At 31.8% G+C, this 6,716-nt stretch overlaps 2 long non-coding RNA genes across 2 annotated transcripts; both read left to right on the top strand.

Annotated features, from left to right (window-relative positions):
• Positions 1-3,227: 3,227 nt before the first annotated feature.
• On the top strand, positions 3,228-4,051 carry LOC11435986 (uncharacterized). Its single transcript, XR_003009582.2, has 2 exons — positions 3,228-3,480; positions 3,583-4,051. It is a non-coding gene; the product is annotated as an uncharacterized lncRNA (long non-coding RNA).
• A 554-nt stretch (positions 4,052-4,605) lies between these two features.
• Positions 4,606-5,977, top strand: LOC112419489 (uncharacterized). The gene is made up of 2 exons (XR_003009583.2): positions 4,606-5,415; positions 5,511-5,977. It is a non-coding gene; the product is annotated as an uncharacterized lncRNA (long non-coding RNA).
• Positions 5,978-6,716: the final 739 nt, after the last annotated feature.

The following is a 6,716-nucleotide window of genomic DNA, read 5'->3' as shown; positions in this document are numbered from 1 at the left end:
ATTGCAGGCTTCATGAGTTGATATGTTGCAAGTTATTTTTGAGTACTTTATCGTGAAGAATGTTATTTTTGATACCTATATGAATGATATATTATTGACAAGTATTTGATATGTAATTTTGAATTTAGGATTATATTTGAATTTTGTATGGATAACATTTCACTGAAGTAAAATAATAGTTTTATTTTTGATATGAACAGAGTAAGGGAAACAATAATGATTAATGCAACACAATTTTTAATCACAACGGTGAAGAAGCATTGCGATAGATTACGGCAGATATTTACCCTTGGGTCTAAGACAATGCTTTCAGCAATAACATCAATCCAAAACCGTTGGGATAACGCCCAAAAGACCGTTCTTAATTTGAGCCAATTGCAACGGATTTTGTGTCGTGACGGCTTAAAACCGTTGATGCTGTGAAATTTTAAAACCGTTTTTAAAAGTAAACCTAAGACTACGGTTTTACCTCTGTCATTACCGTTTATGGAAAAAAACGTCTCTGAAAGCTAAGACAACGCCTCAGTCTACCACGACCAGAAAAGCGTTCTGGTATCCTACGGAAACGGTTTTTCATATTACGCAACACTTTTCTAGCGTTTTCATAAGACGAAAATGTTGTTGTGAAACCAAATTGTAAAAAAAAAGGAATATGTGAACGCGCGATGATCCGAACCATCAAAGAATAATCATGCAATAAGCACACCAACTTGAGGAAAAAAGTCACAACAATTTGATTCTCAAAACCAAACAAACTCGAATCGGTGAAAGTGAAACACAACCCAACATAAGAAATTTCTTGCATGCACATACCGTCTTCAATGCACCACCATCTTCGAACAAACATAGCAATGAAAAAAATAATTAATTAGAAAGATCTAAGATTGACGAAACAACCACCAAACCCATAACAAAATTGTTGATTCAGCCACAAACCAGATTGAATGCAAAACATATATGGAGGACGGGGATGATAATGAGAGAGAAACCCAATGACATGACAAATGCATATCACGAAACACCACTTCCATATCTAGAGAACAACGAGTAAGGTGAACCACCATCCACCATGAACGCGAACTGAACCAGGAAAACTGGCAAACCATCTGTTCCCACTTCCCAGTTTAGTTGAAGGTGATATTGAATGGTTAAAAAAGACAAAATTAGAATAATCAAAGATGGTTACGTTTTAATGGGAGAAAGTGAATAAATTTAGTTTACATAATGGTTAATTGGGTCAAACTTAAATAATAAAGTGAAGTTGTAAATAATACATTGGTTAATAACTACAAGGTTGGATAAATGAGTTTTTGGACAATTTTATCTATAGTTTTGGTAGGTGACAAAATAAGGTTTTAGGTTAGTTGGGGAATTTCATTGTCATCAAATTTTTATATATAGATATAGATAGATAGATATATAGATATCCATTTGACATCTATTGTTTTCTTATGTTTTGGCGACTCCATATGTTCCCAGGTCCGAATCGGAATGTGTTGTCCACATTTTAAGAGTTCGGGTATGCTCCATTTAGGCCAAGCTCCATTTACTCCATTTAGGGTTTGGATGTAAGATATGTGGTAAAAAAATATCTAACGGTTGAGATTTTAAATTAAAAAATAAATATTTGTTTAATAAAAATACATAATAATAACAAACAAATCATGTTCTCTTCTTCTCTCATATCGCAACAACCTTTTATTATTTTTTAATTTAAAATCTTAACCGTTAGATATTTTTTTTTTGCCACATGTCTTACATCCAAACCCTAAATGGGGTAAACGAAGCTTAGCCTAAATGAAGCATACCCGAACTCACACTTTAAGGGTTCTCTTTGATACAAAAATAATTTGAGGTATCACTAATTAGCTTAAGCTCCGAGAAGAGCTGGTGGGTGTGATAAAGGAGGTGTTTGTTGTTGCATATTTTTGCTTACCTTGTGATATATTATTTGGTGGTACCAAAGATGAAAATTATTTATCGGAAATTATGCCAATTTATTTATCAAACTTTTGATGATTACTTTTTTTAATAAATATTTATTATTTATGAAAACTTTTTTTTTTTTGAGAGAATTATTTATGAAAACTTAACATGTACCTTAAAAGACACGTGTTAGTATGATCCTAACACTTATATAAATTAAAGGCCAACCCAAACGGTCAAGCTGACCAAGGTATGCTTCCCACAATTGATATGACTTTTAAGAGTCTTAAGCTAATGATATATTTCTTAAGAGTCCTGAATTCTTTGTACTCCCTTCATTCTTTTTCTTTTGATGTTTTAGAACCTCAACTATTTCAAAACTTTTGATGTTTTAGTGAATTTATTATTGTTTTCTCAAGTTTACCCTTGTTGGAAAACACAATAAACTATTAAAGTAGTTGTGACCTTTGATTTATCACATGTGAATTTAATGATAAATAAAAACATTTAAGTAAAAAACACACAAACGTTTATATACTTTAATTACTCCTTAAAACTTGTGTCAAGAGCTAAAACATCAAAAGAAAAAGAATGGAGGGAGAATGTTCTAATAGTTCAATAAATAAAATTTAAATAAAAATATATTAATTTTACTAATATATTACAATTAACTTAAAAGGACCTCATTTTAGATTTCTCTTATGGCCTAATTATGTGTTGGACCCAACTTAGAAAGAGGCTACAATCAATAATGTGTCTTTATTTATGACGTATGAATACTCTAAGATGGAGATGTATCTGTATCGGATATCGATACTCCATCTATATGTACATCCTCCGGTCACTAATATAAATAAAAATTCACTTTTTAGATACATTCAATTGATGATGTATGTGATCTTTATTATATGTCACATACATCATTAATTGAATGTATCTAAAAAGTGAATTTTTGCTTATATTAATGACCGGAGGGTGTACTTAAGAAGTATCAGAATCACCTCTAAAAAAAGTATCATAATTAATTTTTTAACTTTAAAAAAATATTTGAACGGATACTTATTAGATATGGGCCACATGTATTATTTAGGGGCCACGTGGCACCTCATTAATGGACTGGGGGTCCAAAACTGCCAAAGAATCAAAACATATGGGGCTGTTTTGTATTTAAATTAGTTAGGGGGCAATAACCGCAACTTTTGAAAAGATAGAGGTCCAAAAGTGCAATTAAGCCTAAAATAAAGGGATAAAATTGCAATTAAACTTTTTTAAATTTAATTATATATTTCTCACTAATTTTTTTCCCCATTCCCGAACACTCCATGTTCCGAGCAACAGAGAGATCTTGGTTGTGTGCGAAACGAACGATGCAACGAAACACATAAACGCACATGATCCACATCTGAACCCAAAGCGACGCCGTATCGCAAATCCTTCACCGTTTCAAATCAAACCCTAACAATGGCGAATTCACTAGAGCAATCTCGTCCATGGTTCCTCTACGCAGTTCCTTTGTTAGTATTTCTTTTGATTGCATTTCATGTCCTTGCCTTGGTAAAAACCCTAACCCAATTTTTTGTTTTCTTCTTTGATTAATAATCGCTGACCTAATTTTTGAAATGTGGAATCAAAATCATGATCTTCTTTCAATTTCAGGTGTATTGGATTTATAGATTGTCTACTGATACTAAGCCACAACAGCAGACGCTACAACAACAGATTCAGCAACAACAGCAACAGAGGAGAAAGGCTCACTGAACAGAACGATTTCAATTTGTGTAAATTTTTTAATTTTAATTCATATAATTGTTGTTTTGAAAGGAAAATGTGTGAAATAGTGTGAAATTTGCTTAATGTTGTCAGATAGCATCTCTAGAACTGTAGTTTAGTTGAATTTGAAAAATTGGTATTGTTTTACGATACTTAATTTAGTAGAAAATGCTATTACATAGCAGCTATAGTGGCGCTATAGTTGTATGATGTAGCAGAATTTGAACAAACTGTTATTTAGTGTGATCTGCGATTGACAATACCGATTATATGTTTTGGTCTTGGATTTTGAGGGAGAATGTAATGTTGTGCGAGAATTTTAAGTTGTTAAATTGAGGTTATACATTACTTAGAAGTGAAATTGCATGTAATTATGTTAGATGGTGTGCTTGGTTTGTGCGTAGGGTGGAAAATAGATCATGTAGAAGACATATTTGGAATGTGTGATTTTATGATATTGTTGAAACCAAAGAGGAAGTATTGGATAGTATTATTTATTTGATTATGTTTTTGTCTTAGCAACAATAACATAAAAGATTTTTTTCTTTAGGCGGGAACGGGAGGGAATGGATTAATATGGGAATCAAATGATTTTGTTGTGTTTGTAATAAACTGAGTTTTTGGTAAGGTCATATTTAGAGGTTGTGGTTTTCTTAGAACTTTCCTTCTTTTATCAAAACAAGTATTAAAGAACTTATGGAATTGTATTGAAGAGAATGAAATGCTTCCTCTGTTTTTCTTTTTCAGGTTTCATTTATTTCCCTTTGTTCTCCTTATTGGTTTTCTCTTTTTACTTGCTGTAGTTAAGCCTGAAATATATATATATATATATATATATATATATATATATATATATATATATATATATATATATATATATATATATATATATATATATATATGGTCACCTGTCTACCGCTTGTTTTTGTGTGCTGCCTGATTTTTTAGAATGGGTGTTTTGACTGAGTTTTTGATAGGACACCTAGGAATATTATAGAAGAAAGTGGGGCCGTAAATATGGGAGAAAATGGAAGTTAGTTACTGACAGAGTTAGATTCTAGTAGAGTATGTTAGAGGATGAGAATATACTGTGAGTAGATAGAGGGGAAGGGTCATTGAGAATTATTGTTAACGAGGTGGTTAGGAGAGAATATCTGTCTGGTATTAGAGTCTCTAACTTTGAAATTGTAGAGCTTCTATGCTCATCATTTACATTGAATAATACACATATTTCATCATTCTGTTTTTGTGACTTCTATCATTGGTCCTCATGGCATACCCATGTATCTCATTTTCATATTGCAACAAGGGTATCAATATCCATTTAGTTTTAGTGGTAGTGTGTGCTGTTTCATTCTGCACAATTCCCACAAGAGTATGTCTCATATTGTGTCGATATCAAATAGTCTATGTAGAATATAGTTAAGCTGCAACCTGCAATTGTGCTCATGTCGCATTACTACATCAGTTATGCTTGAAGTATGTAAATAAGTTCAAGAAACACATTTGTAGAAACAGTTTTATGTCAATACTAGATGTATCACTGAGTAAAAGATTTACCAAATAGGTTAGAAGTTTTTTGAATTTTGTTTTATAGGAAAAGAGGTTTGAAGTTTATAAATTTATAAATATTTATGTTGGCATTGGCATACATCTGTGGTGTATGGCAGGTAGCTTCATCATTTTGCTTAAGAAATAGGTGACAAAGTTGTGTTATAGGTATGAAAATGAGTTATAAAATGGTTCTGTTATTCTATGCGACTTGGTCTTAACAGTTAGTTATTCATGTGTTATTTATTTTGCCTTAAACTCAGGTATTATGTTAGATCATTGAATATTTGTAGTAAAGCATCGCTACAAAACGTAGAGCCAGACCAGTATCCTCGGATGTTGCTTTGGTTTCAAAAATGGTAGCCGAGCAATGTTTGTATTTACATGTAAATGTCTCCAAAACGAGTGATGAGTGAGGGTATACATTATGTAATGTAGTTGTTGTAAGCTTTTTTTGTAATCAAACACCCATTGTAGTTTTGATATCAGTAATTTTAGTTTTTTGGATGGTGTGATTTATATGTCATTCGATATCAAAAGGTAATCATACATTGTGATTTAGAGAGTCAGTTTATCTCATAGCTGCCTGAAATGAAAGCTGAGGTTTATCATATTGTCTTCAATATATTAGTGTATCATGATATTTATGAGGAGTCCAACAAGTTTATGGACTGGCGATATATAATGTAACTTTGAGCACAACACTACATTTTTTTTTGTGTGAAGATAATGGAATGTGTTGTAACATTTTTATTCCTTTTTTATCTTTATTTTGAAAACAGTATACATAATACTTGTGTCAAAAGAAAATCAAATTAATATTGTTTTTTCCTTTATTTAATTTTTTTGCGTAAGTCCGGTCTTCTCTCTACATATGAATTTTTACACTGTTTAGAGGTCGAATCCTAAACCAAATGGTTAAGGAATCTAACAATCAACAATTTGGTTTAGGGTTCAACCAACAATTCGGGCAGCTATGAGTTAGATTCCAGTCCTTTGGTTTAGGACCAGATAGATTTAATTGCATGAAAAATTCATGCAAAGTGAATGGTGTAAACTCAATCAACAATTCCCAAATAATCAATTTGCATGAATTTTCAATCGAAACAATGGAACAAATTGACAAGGAATAGCAACCGATGCAGAATAAAATCAAAGTAGATACAATTTGTGATGATAAATTAAAGTCAAAGGAAACTGGAAACAAAAACATGGACAAAATGTATAAGAAACAGTGATTAAGGACACATGAACACAAGGAAAAGAGACCTGTTGCTGCTGCAAGTGAACATGCAATTGGAAATAACATAATCTGCTACTTTATTAAAAAGTTTGCTTTAGCCATGATAACCTTAGAAATCATAATGCATAACATTATTTGAGGAGAATAAAAAACATCATGAAGAGTCTTTTTTAAGGTAAATAACTTCAGCTTCTCCCGACGCTCTCTTGAAGCGAATTAGTTCTGT

Source organism: Medicago truncatula, chromosome 1, assembly GCF_003473485.1.
Source record: "Medicago truncatula cultivar Jemalong A17 chromosome 1, MtrunA17r5.0-ANR, whole genome shotgun sequence".
Taxonomy (NCBI): Eukaryota; Viridiplantae; Streptophyta; class Magnoliopsida; order Fabales; family Fabaceae; genus Medicago; species Medicago truncatula.
This window is presented reverse-complemented; position numbering and strand designations above follow the sequence as displayed.